This window comes from Mus caroli, chromosome 2 (genome assembly GCF_900094665.2).
Source record: "Mus caroli chromosome 2, CAROLI_EIJ_v1.1, whole genome shotgun sequence".
NCBI classification, from domain to species: Eukaryota; Metazoa; Chordata; class Mammalia; order Rodentia; family Muridae; genus Mus; species Mus caroli.
Window position 1 is genome coordinate 96,677,794 of NC_034571.1, and position 13,348 is coordinate 96,691,141.

The following is a 13,348-nucleotide window of genomic DNA, read 5'->3' on the forward strand; positions in this document are numbered from 1 at the left end:
TCCATACAAGCATGAGACCCTGAGTTCAACCCCTAGAACCCATGTAAAGAGCCAGGATAGTGGCAGGCACTTGAATCTCAGGGCCCAGTGGGCAGTCTGCCTAGCTGACTTGTAGAGATTCAGCCCAGTGAGAGACCCTATCGTAGAAAATAAGGCAGATACATTCCTGAGGAAGAACACTGGAATTCACACACACACACACACACACACACACACACACACGGGAGGGGGTAGGGAGAAAGAAAGGAAGAAGGGCGGGAGGGATAGAAGGAGGAGAAAAGAAGGAAGAAAGGAAAAGTAACTGCAGAGAATCATAGCAAAAGGCCTTAAATCGGTACAGGAAATGGGTTTCCTCCTAATTGTCACCTCTGGCTGATGGAACTCAGAGGACATTATATTGAGAAAAATCAGAGCTCACAACCACAAGGAGAGGAGAAAGTAGCTTCTACCTTCTTAAGACACAGGGACAGTAGGTGTCAAGCATCTGGGCCAAGCATGCGTTTGCCACACCTGGTTCAAACTGCCACGCAGTGCTTCCTTTCCAAAGGCATCAGTGTAGTGCAAAATGAGCAGGAAGGTGAGGGTTGCTCAGAGCAAACCTAGCTCCCCACAGCACCTCCCTCCCAGCCCTAGCACTGAGTAACTTGCTCTCTCCAGGGAGCTATGGCAAACAACAGTGGGAAAGATGCACATTTTTACAGGGATAAATTGTTGAGGGAAAGAGAAGAGAAGGGACTCTGCCCACCCTCAGGCCCATACGTGGTTGTGAACACGGACTCTAAGGAAGCACACTGCCAGTCCCAGCAGCTCAGACTCTTTCCTTCCTCTGTTATAAAGACTCACAGTGTCTAAGGGAATCAAGGGGAGAACCCTACAGCAGACATAAGCTAGGAGCATCATAAATGAACCAAGGAGAAGCCATAGACTCTTTGCCCAGGCTTGCAATCTTCCACCAAATACCTACAGAAAACTGCCCTTTGTCCCTACACCTCCACCCTTGCTGCCTCAAAACTGAGTTCCAGAATGAAAGGACAGAGAAAGACCAAAACAATGCAGGACAGACACTGTGATTTCATCTTCCAATGGCTCGATTTGGTTCTGTCCTGTATAAAGAGAAAACCCTTAGAATGTGAAAAAGCAGAAATTGGGTCGCTGGAAGCCTTTTCCAGGTTCCAGAAGCCTAGTACATATTCAGGCACATCAGGAATAGAAGAAGGAAGACACTGCAAAACCAAAATAAGAACAGCCAGAGGCCATCTTTCTTCCTCACCAAGAAAGAACTTTGGACACAAAGCAGAGTTCAAGGGCTAGAAGATGATTCAATTGGTTGAGTAGCTGCTGGGCAAGTATGAGGGTCTGAGTTCAGATCTCCAGGATCTACTTTAAAAGCCAGACATGGTACTGCAGTCTACAAACTCTAGTTCTGCGGTAGGCAGAAACAAGTGGACCCTCCGAGCTCACTTCCAGTCAGCCTAGCCAATCAGCAAGTGCTGGGTTCAGTGAGAAGCTGTGTTTCAAAAAATAAGATGGGGATTGATAGAAGAGGGCACCTGACATGGGCTTCTGGATGTTACACACATGTGCACATACACATGTACACACATGTACACTTACACGCATGTGTAAACATACACGTGTGTATACATACATGCACATGCATAAAACATGTACATGCAGGTGCACATAAAAAACAAGTACATAGATACCTGCTCCCCAACACAGACACACACAGCACACACAGCAGAGAGAGAGAGAGAGAGAGAGAGAGAGAGAGAGAGAGAGAGAGAGAGAGATTGAGAGAGAATTTCAGACCAAGTTCTCTTCATTTCATGTCTGGGATCACACCGTGCCTGGCCCAAAGGGGAAACTCAAGTTCACCATCGTATCAACCCTAGCAGGGCCAGGTCCTGACCCTCACCTAGAGCAGGGTCTGTTGTGTTGCATGTGTTCACATTTTTCTGAGAACATGACACAAGGCCATCTGTCAACTGTTTCTGCTCTGTCCTGGACTGAATGTGTTCAGCAGCTGTAAATGCAAACCTTCAGCCACATCTCTGCCCTGAGCACATTGACGATGGCTAATTAATAATAAGCAAATGGATGGGACAGGAGCTGACTCTGATACCTCAAACCATGAGGCCCACCTAGAGACATCCTTGAATCAGCCCAAGCAGAGCTAACAGGGAGAGCAGAGTGGTCTTCCCAACCTCTCAGCGTAGACAGCTACTTCCACCAAGCTTACCAAAGCTAAGAGAGATCCTGTTACCTCAGACATGGACCTACTTATCCAGTAAAGATGAAGTGCCTCAGCCACCCCAGCTTCTACCATGCCAGCCTAACCACTCCCTCCTCCCTCTCTCTACCAAGAGAATGGCAGTGCATAGTACAAGTGACCACCAAGGCATTGGATCAAGACAATAGAAGGTTATACCACAGCAGTTGCTTTTGCCTGAAAATCCTTCCTGAGTTACTTAGCTTTTCCATGAATCCATTTCCCAAACTACAATAGGGGATATTAAGAACTACCTTGTTAATATTCTTCTACCTGCCCTAGAGCGTGAGTGCCCACAGAGAGCTCTTCCAGGCAGCTTGACAGGAGGGCACTGCATTCACAGTGGTCTAGTTATACAACAGTCTAGGTATAGGGTGCCCCCTAGAGTTGTTAGATGGTAATTATGTGTAGCAGCCCTCCCATGAGAACAGGTTTTCTTTTTCTTTTTTCTTTCTTTCTTTCTTTCTTTCTTTCTTTCTTTCTTTCTTTCTTTCTTTCTTTCTTTCTTTCTTTCTTTCTTTCTTTCTTTCTCTTTCTTTCTTTCTCTCTCTCTCTCTTTCTTTCTTTTCTTTTTTGTTTGTTTGTTTGTTTTTAGAGACAGAGTTTCTCTGTATAGCCCTGGCTGTCCTGGAACTCACTTTGTAGACCAGGCTGGCCTCGAACTCAGAAATCTGCCTGCCTCTGCCTCCCGAGTGCTGGGATTAAAGGCGTGCCCCAACATGCCTGGCTTCTTTTTCTTTTAATGTATACGGTTATTGTGCCTGCATGCATGTCCATCCACCCTGTGTACCAGCAGACACCAAAGAGGCATCAGATCCACTAGAACTAGAGTTACAGACAGTTGTGAGCCATTCTATGGGTGCTGTGGAAAGAACCCCAGTCCTCTAGAAGGGTGGTTAAGTTTTCTTGACTGCTGAGCCATCTCTCTACTCTCAAGAACTGGATCTTCATGTGGTCTGTTCCTTGAGCTACCTAACCACTTTGCATAGTGCATGATAACAGTAGAAATTCAATAAATATGGTTGGGAGCTAAAAAAGGTTCTCATAAAGAACTGACTAATAAACAGTAGTTGTGATTATCACTGATGTCCCAGTGATAATGAGGAAAGCCTTTGCCCCTGCCTGCCCTTTGCAAGACTATGAATAATGGACTTGATCAGGTCTCCAGCATCAGAGCAGTGTGACTTTTGTCAGTCTGGCCTGGCCTGGTTAAGCCCCTTATTCCCCTCAGTCCAGGATGACCCCACTCTGACCCCAAATTTGCTTCAGAACACTAAGGCCATCATCTGACTGCCACCAAGGTGACTTGCCTCTTCAGGTCAGGGTCAGAACTTTCTTGGTCCTGTCTTTTGTTGGCTCTGTCATTTGGCACAGAGTTCCCTATTCAGTAACGTACTTCTTTGCAAAGACCATGTTCCTTCTTGGAAATGGTACCAAACTGAAGACAAGGGGCTCCAACACCTTTGCCAACAGGGACATTGCATAATGACAGCACCATGTTCCAGGCGAAGGAACATAGTTTCGGAGAGGAGAGGAGAGTAGTAATTCTCCCCCTACATTCAGAGAGGCTGAGACGATTGGCAGCCTGCTTCTCTTTTGAAGGGACAGATTAAGTTTTGAAAGTCAGACAGCCCTGGCCTCAGCCAGGAGGTGCCTCTCCACCATTACCACTCCCACAGGTACAATCTCCTTTAGGGGACAATAGGTGGCTGCCACTTTTGTGTAATACGAACAGTGTCAGGAAGGAACCCACCCTAGAAATACAGCCTCGTGAAATACTTGAGATTCCACCATCTCTGATTCACTCCTTTGGGTTCAGCACCACCCACTCTGCTCACCTTGAAAAACATAGAATCTCCTGGGAGGGGCTCAGGGTAAGTTGCTACCATCTGCAGTGCAGTAAGTCCCCAGCAGTTCTATTGCATCTTGATAGGAGAGCTATCTGTGTGCTTGTAATCGGTTTTGAAGGCAAGCTTTGTTAGCGTCACGGGGTTTGTTACAGCCAGCACTGTCTACACCCTCCAAAGACAGCTGGCTCTGGAACTGTTTATTTTCATGTGTTAATCACCAAAGGATTAAAAAAGACTGCATAAACACAGAGCCTGCCTCATGCCCTACATGTAATAGACATTCAAAGCTCAGCTCTCCCTTCCACAGATGGAAACAACAGGCTTGGCTATCAAGAGAGGGCCGGGCCCCTCCTCCCTGGGGAAAAGAAAGCCAAAGGACTATAGTTTCTTCTCTCCTCCCCAGGAGAGGTGTGGGTATTCCTCCTCCAAGCCAGCCCTTTTGGTACCTGATTCCTTCAGTGATGACCAAGAAGAGAGTAAGAAAGAGTCAAGCACACAGCTTAAGGAACTCCTCACTGGGCACCAGGGGTTCTGGATGATTCTGAGAGCCTGCAGAGACCCTTGCTCACTGTGGACTCTGCCAGTTCCCTTCAGAAGACCAGTCCTTACCTGTACTCTGTGTTTCAAGAGGCTGACCCCTCAGGCTGCACTCCTAGACTCTTTTGGTCTTCTGGCTTCCAGTTAGAGGCAGTGGAGGGTACCAGTAGAGGCCAGAGATGCATAAAAAGATGAAGAAACACCAGAATTCTGTCTTCCCTTCCCTCCCTCCTTCTTGAGCCAGGTTTGGCCATTGATGCTTCTGCTAACTCCTGCCTGTGTTTGCGTGCCTCTTACCAAAATTACCCTCTTCACATCTTCCCAAACCTAATCTCTATAAGGACCAAATAAGATCGCTGTAGTTTATTCACAAATATCTACCACTCGATGAAATACTCATGGGGAAATAAATGCTTCCCTGAAGAAGCTGTTACACCGCCATCAAACTGGGCCAGAGCCATCATCAACCATGTACAACCATCCTCTGGACCTCCGAGCTTTTCCAGGGATCCAGATCTGCTCTCGGCATCTGTAGCTATGTCCCTGCCACCTGTGTGTGCATGGGGGTGAGGGGGTTAAGGATAATTTGTTTTCCACTTAGTCTTATGGGATAGCTTTCAGTCCTTTCTACACACAGTGAGATCTTCCCTATATACAGTGAGAAGTTTCCCTAACTTGACCTAGTCAAGGAGTGTTTTATCAAAGATGGGATAGCCTCCAAAGCCAGGTGAAAAATAAACAAAACCAAGCTTGTCCCCTTTTCTTGTCCAACTCACACTTTAAACCAAAACACCCTGTGTGCTTCCATGGAGTTCTCCACATGACCCCTCTCCAAAGGGGGAAGAAAAACCACAAAAGCAAAAATAAACAAAAAAATCTAGCACTAAAATAGCCCATAGGATACAATATGGAAATTTTCCTGTTTTAATATGGGGAAATAGAGGCCCGGGAATTAACAGAGACCTTATCAAAGTGATAGAACATAGACCCAAACTCCTGACATCAGATTTAGCAACCTTCACATCACTTGGAGGAACTGGACTGTCTAACCTCCTCTTACCAATCAGGGCCCTTCCTCCCCTGAATTCTCCAACCTGTTCTCTTCATTAGACTGTCAGCATTATGAGGGCCAGAGCTGATCTCCTGCTCCCGTTCTTGGAACACATTCTAAGTATACCTCTCTGTGTTCTTAGACATCAAAGTGCACTTGCTTCCCCAGGTCCTCCTCGTCTATCAGCATCAATTAGGAGACATTCAAAATCTTGGGCAAACCCTGAGGTAGCACAGGAGGGTGGCATTGGGTAAAAATTACTCCTGAGATTATATACAAGAGAAATCTGGTCAAATGAATGAGGATAAAAGGCTCCTAGAGAAAGCAATAGTCACAGATGGCTCCCAGAGCACCTAGGTTTCTCTGATTTCCTGGAAGGCTAACTGCTATTCAGAGAAGACTTTGTGGCTGTCTCCATGGTTATCACATACTGCTACCTACATCATTTCAGTTGCCCTGTATGACCTTTATACAGGACATGAACTGTGCTTCCAGACAGATAGGAGGGAAATGAGACATGGGGAGCTTGAGACACTTACTCATGCTCACCCCACTTCCACATCTCTGCAGAATGACCTTCTTCAAATATCCATTTGTGATGTCTCCTGGTGTCCCCTATTCCTGGACTTCCACAATTACAGCTGAGTTAGAAAGAAGGACGGGGAAATGGTGGCAAATGCTGGTATCAGGTCCAGTGTGTCCTGTGAAATGGTCTGGGGATGAGAGGAGAGCTGGAGTTGACGAGAATGGGATGACTCCAGACCACAGCCCCCATCCTACCCCTCTGCCAGTTTCTATCCTATTGACCATAAAATGCTATCTGAATCCACAATGGTATATCATACAGAAGGCTTTCAGGTCATTAGGGCATTTAAGCTGCTCAACTACCTCAAGGTAAAGGAGATTATGATCACCATTTTTAAATGATGAAACAACTGCCCCAGAGGTTAAATCGCTTGCCTAGGGTCACACAGCTAGGAAAGGAGGAGAAGGATTCATACCCAAGCCTTCTTGGATCAGTTCTCATTCACCTACAGTAGGTCTTGGCTTCAAGACCCATGCGGGGTGTGGGTTGGATGAAGCTCCACAGCCTTGGCATTGACCCAGACTGCTCTGAACCACAACCTCAGCTTCCACCACAGTTTTATGGGATGACTTAATTACTCTTTGTTAACACCCAGCAAGATGGCTGTCAGGCTCAGGACATACCTGGTAGTTCTGCCCTCTGGCTGCCCAAAGGCATTCTGGGATTAAAGCAGGCAGCCCTTGTCCTTGGAGGACGAATGCAAGCCTCTGCTGGCAATAGGAAGTTGTAAGTAAGGCACGTGGACAGATCACTGAGCAGAGTTGAGGAAAACCGACCTAAGCTAAGTCAGAAGGACCAAGGATAAGTGTGCTCCCACACCCTATACCATTGAGGCTAATATTGAAAAGTCCTATGGGTGTTAAAAGGTATGGAGGACATAGAGAGGGGAAAAGGACAAAGATAAAATTTACAACTCCTCAGCAGTCAGCCCAGGTCAGAGAAAGGGTGGTGTTTGTGTTCAGATCCCAGCAACATCATTTGCTGGCCCTGCCCTGTCTGAGCCTGCTCATCTTCATAGGGGCTCTGGGCAGATCCAAAACTGTATGCAAACACAGCTTCGAGTCCTTACTATATTCCGAATACTCAGTATTGCGTACTGCTCAGCTCCTTTCATCTTGAGCACTCGGCGAGGTAGAAGCTCTTTTATCTATATTTTATGATGAGGAAACAGTCTCAGAGAAGGTGAGTAACTTGCCCAAGGCACACAGCTAAGAAGCAGAAGCACTGGTGCTGGGATAATAACCAGCAGCTAGCAGGAACAATCCCAGCTTTACCTGTGAGCACACTCAAGGCAGATGGAAGGGTTTGTAGCTTGTTTAAGTTATGAGAGATTTCAAGCACACAAACTAGTTAATGGCAAAGGTGTCTGAGGGAGGCTCAGCCTTGGGAAGAAGCATAAGCTTGAAGTCTGAATTCCCTACCTCCCATCATCCATTTGTCCATGAAAGCTTAGGCCTCTAGAGACAGCAAGTCCACGCACTTTACTTAAGAGAATGTGGGCAGGGAGAAGGAAGGGGAGCAAAGCTCAGCCGAGTCCCCTCCGTACAGGCATGCATTGTCTCTTTAAATACATCAGCAGAGGTGCAAAATTATTATGCAACTTGCTCAAGCTATATTTTACAAGTCCATAGAATCCAGTGCGTAGGTAGCAGAGACAAGATTTAAAATTCACCTTCCAAGTCCAAGTTCAGAGCAAATGGCCTCTAGCCTGGGAAGAATATCCTGACACTGTTTATTTAGACTCAGTTCTCTTCACTCTCTATGGGATGGATCTCTCTGCACGTGCCTTCCAAAAGCTGGTTCAATTCAAAAAGTTGTGAGAGGATAGAGCTTCCTGGTAGACTCAGCAGTTTGGGGTCCTGACAAGGATATGATTTGGAGAAGCTGCCTGGAGCCTTCGAATTCTCTTCCTTAAGGTGCCCTGTCTGCACCCTTCCAGCCCCCTGACCTACGTTCTTGGAGCCTATTCCCATCCAAAGCATCCACTGATATGCATTCTCCCTTCTCCACCTCCAAGCATACACCTTCAGCTAACTAACCACTCTTGATAGACCATGAAAAGACTACTATAATTCAGCCTATTGTTTAATTGAAAAAATATCTTTAGAGTGGCTCTAAGGCATGGCTAATATTAATGATGGAAACTTCACGTGCTGGAATATGCCAGGGAGAGAGTGATTTATAGAGAAGGAAATCTTTCCTTATTCCCCAGAGATAGCACACTGATATCTCTGTTAAGGCTGAAAATCTCGGAATATGCAATGTGTTTAGATTAATTAGCATTCAAGGAGCCCTGGGATCCATGTCCACTGGGTTGTTTGGAGACAAAAAAAGAGAGTTAATAGTGACATGACCTGCTGGGGACCAAAGCACCACCTCTTTTGACCAGGAATGACAGAAACAACAAATATTAAACAAATATTTGTACCATCCCTCCACCCCAACTTCATTTCCCTGCCTGCCTTTTGGGTAAGCTAGGGAATGACATGTCTCTTTCATGTCTTCTTGCTCTGTCTTGATGTCTTGTTCAATTGTTCTAGATGATCAACACCTACAACATGGAGGAAGGCCACCCAGCCTGCATCAGATATTTGGTGACTAATAAACCAACATTGCCTATATTAAACCACTGAAATTTTAGGGCTACTTATTACTGCATCATAGAGGAGCCCATCCTGACTAATACACCATGGACTGTAACATCAGCATAGTGTGTATACCTTGGAACTGTTGGTTGTAATTTCTTATTTCTGTAAATCAGTACCCAGAAAAAAAAAAACTGACATATTTCAGACACCCTGACATGGGTGATTCTAGAAGAAAATTAGGTTTCCCCAGGTTAATTCCCTTGACTAAGCCTCAATAGCTCAGAGATGTGGATGTTCATGGGGCACTTTAACAACCAGATTCCCAAATCCAGCCAGTCTTCAGTTTCATGGCTACCAAAGGAATTGTGGTAATGGAATCAGGTCAGCAACTTCCTGGGGTTCAGATTTCAGTTGCAGTGGGATGACTTGAAAATAACACAATGACATCCTCCTGGTCTCCATTTCTGCAATCCTCCAAACAGTTCTCTGAGCTCCCACTATCCTGAGCTGGATCCCAGTCTGCATGGAAAAGCTCCAGAGATGCCTGCTTCCTTCTGAAGCTCACACCCTTTTAAGAGGAAACACGGGAACAATGTTAAAATGACATAGAGCCTTCCAAACACTCAAAGCCAGGACCAAAGGTAACATCTCTGAGACCTCCCTGGTGTGTGTGTGTGTGTGTGTGTGTGTGTGTGTGTGTGTGTGTGTGTCTTAGGAGGTGGTCAGATGAATTTTTACTAAATCATAACTTGTCTTTAAAATATAACAAAAAGTTCATGCCAATTGTTCTCATTACAACTGAAGGAGTAGAGGTGGCAAAATAAAGTTTCTTCTCCAAGGTGGTCCTGCCAGGAAAGACAGGTGACTAATAAACCAACATGTAGAGATCCTCTGAGACTCTCCCCGGAGCCCAAGCATCTAATGCCAGCTTTGAGACTCGGTATAAGTTAGAGTCACTTCCTGAACCACTGGGGACCTCTCTGAATACTAAAGAGGATATGTGACACCCAACTACTCAGAACAGGGGAGTGTCTGGCAGATTCTTGCAGCAATTACGACTGTGAACGATGTGTTTGAAATGAAATCTAATGATCAGTATTCACTTTTATGGCATGGTTTATAAAAATATAGGTCCTCATAAAGAGCAGCCATAACCAACCAACAGCCTGTTAAGTGCCTAGAGCTTTTATTTCAGAGCAAACAATCGAGTTCCTCACATGGCCCCATTAATGATGCCCCACATGACCTTGAACCCCCAGCTTATATTTCTTGTGCCTCATTTTCTCCATCTGTAAAAGAGAGATAATAACACTATCCACCGGACCACATTGGCAACAGGCGTGGAGATCTGCAGATCAAAGGTGCTCTTCCCAGACCATGCTTACCATCATTAGTGTTGTTGTTGTTGTTGTTGTTGTTGTTTGGAGAGACAAAGTCACATCCCAGGAAGTAGATGTGATTCCTAGCACTGACTCAGTACCAGGGATGAATGGGAGGCACATTTTCTACTGCAGAAGCAGAAGCTGTTAATGTGACTGCCTCCTTTCATCAACATCACAAGGTAGCACATTCCTGGACTCCCCACGTGTCAGCAAGCATCCCCCATAGAGACAGGCCACTCTGAAAGCACAGCCAATACATAGTAAATATCTGTCTTTGGGAGAAGGAGGCCAGTGAGGAAGACCCATCATTTCATTGGTAATGTGGTCCCTATGGTCACATAGCCAATCATCAACCCTGGGATTATAGCCAGGAAGCTTTAGAGTCAAGTCAGGCTTCTCTACCTTCTGACCTTAAGCACCAGCAGTCATTTTTCAGGTTCATCACTTCCTGACTATAAACTAAGGATATTATTTTAGTGACTGTAAAATAGTGATCTCTGAAGCCAGCCCAAGGCCTCCTACTCCTGATATAATTACTCTTTAAAAAAAAAAAATTCACAGCAGAGGTCAGACATAGTGGCACAGATGTTGGTAATATCAGCACTCAGGAGCCAGAAGCAGGAAGATCACAAAATTTAGGACAACTTGAGCAATATAGTTTGAGCATGTCTTTAAAAAACAAAACAAAACAAAACAAAACAAAAAAGCAAAGCCAAATAGAGCAGGGAGCACTTGGGGGATGCTTGGCAGGTAAGATGCTTGCCATGCAAGAAGGGCAGGAGCACAGGTCCTCAGCTCTCATGGAAGGACTAGACAGGCACATCAGTCCCCTATAGAGATAACCGAATCGCAGAGCAAGCTGGCCAGCCAGCCAGCCTGACTGGAGACTGCCTCAGTGACTACAGTTGGGCATAACCCAGGAAGGCTCTCCATGTCCATGTTGGTCCTGTGCATGCATTTGCACACTCACACAGGCACAACCATACACACATGTATGCCTACACATGCAAACACACATACACATTTCTAAATGAACGTCAGCATGGGGATTTTGCCTAAACCAAGTCTTGCCTGACACATTTTCCACACTTTAATGACACTATCAGTTGCTGTTGGCCCCTTGCCACACTCAAGCAGTAATGTTCTAAGTCTGGGACAAGGAAACGTACTGAACTTGTTTTGGAATTTACCAGCAAACTGAAGACTCAAAATAGAAACCCAGATTCTATGTACAGGTAAACACCCATTTTGGTTTTCAAAGTGTACTCATATGGGACCTTTGCCTGCCTTTGTGTGGCCTATATAGGAAAGGTCACTTACCTGGGTGGATGAATTTGAAAAAAACAAAACAACAACAACAACACTCTCTCCTGAGTGCTTGCTGCTCCGTGGGCAGATTGTCCTCTACAGGAGGAACAACAATTTGCTAGAGCCCCAGGTTTGATGAAAGGAGCATGGCCTGGGTTTCTGCTTCTAAGGGGGGGGGACACAGAACAAAATCCACAGACCCCTAGGCTTCCCCAGAGTCCCTGTGTGTACTTCCATACCTCAATCAACTGGTTTTTGCTTGCTTTATGTGATGTTGGCTCTCCTTGGAAATTTTCGTTTAAACAAAACAAGACATTGAAATGATTGAGAAACACCAGGCGTCTGTAATAACATAGAACCAAATAAAAAGGAGCACTTGCTTGGAGAGATGTAAAAAGCCACTTGCCCCTGTGTGTGAAAACTGTACCTTGTCAGGAGTGAAGAAAAGCCCTCAGGATGGGAAGATGTGGGTTGGGACATGGGTGGTAACATGAGTGTTCATACTTCAGGGTTTATCCTGCCACAAGCTAACACTGTCAATGGAGAGGAATAGAGGGGACATGGGCAGAAGGAACCATTAGTGTCTGCCAGTCAACTCTCTCTAAAGTCAGCAAAGCACCACACAGTGAGCTACAGCTAAACTCAGAGTAGAATATGTAAAGATGGTATCAAAAGCCTTCACCCCTATCAAAAATATATGTCCCCTACAGCCCAGCAATTCTGTTTCTTGGGGGTTATCTTGAGATAATCAGACAAGTAAACAAAGAATATCTACAAAGAAGTCTGTGAACAATTGTTTAAGGTAAAAATAAATGGAAATAATCTCCTTGTCCTACCACAGGGAACAGATATGAAAAAAAAAAAAAAACCTATGTTCTCACAATAGAATATTATGTAACCATAATGTGGAATGATACTAAGATTTCTGATTAAATGAAAATTAAGTTACTAATCAACAAAAGGGACTGTATAATCTTATATTGTTGTATATGTACATAGAGTATAATTATATTATATAGGTATATGTATGATTATATTATATACATGGGTATATATTTATATAATATACTTATATATATAATATTGTATATTCTTAATCTTATATTGTATATACTTATACTTACATGTAGTCTCACCACAGGATCTGTGGGGCACTGATTCCAAGTCCCTCTCACACATCAACATTCATGGCTGCTGGAGTCCCTTATATAAAATAGCATATTTGTACATGTCCTAGATTACTGACAGTTCATAATATAACATAAATGTTAAATGAGTAGTTGTTACATTGTGTTGTTTAAGGACTAATGACAAGGAAATTTTGTAGGTATTTAATATAGACTTTTTCATCTAATGTTTTCTATCCATGGTCAGTTAAATCCACAAAACCTTCAAGTATAGAACTGTCTAAGGCATAGAATTTCAACATATACAAGGTATATAAGCATGTGATTCCACTCTTCCGATGTGGAATGCTAGCTGTTTTCTCCATGTGTTTTAGATGTTCTACAAAATAATATATGGACACTGAAATCACGGTTCAGTATTGAGAGCATTTGCTGTGGCCGTGAGGACTGAATTAGGGGTCCCAGCACCCACATAACAAGCTGAGCATCCCCAGCCATCTGTAACCCTAGCTCAGAAGATCCCTGATGTTTGTCAGCCTCCAGCCTAGCCAAGAAAACTAGCCTCAGGTTCAAGGAGAGTCCCTGCCTTGGAGGGATAAACAGGAAACGATAAGGATACCTGAACTCTCTCCTAGCTCTGCGCACGT

General features: G+C 44.7%; 1 long non-coding RNA gene across 1 annotated transcript in view; it reads right to left on the reverse strand.

Moving 5' to 3' along the window:
- Window positions 1–9,083: 9,083 nt before the first annotated feature.
- Window positions 9,084–13,348, reverse strand: part of LOC110307873 — an 11,332-nt gene continuing 7,067 nt past the window's right edge. The window contains exon 3 of the long non-coding RNA XR_002379475.1: window positions 9,084–9,452. This is a non-coding gene — a long non-coding RNA (uncharacterized LOC110307873). The remainder of the gene's footprint in view (window positions 9,453–13,348) is intronic.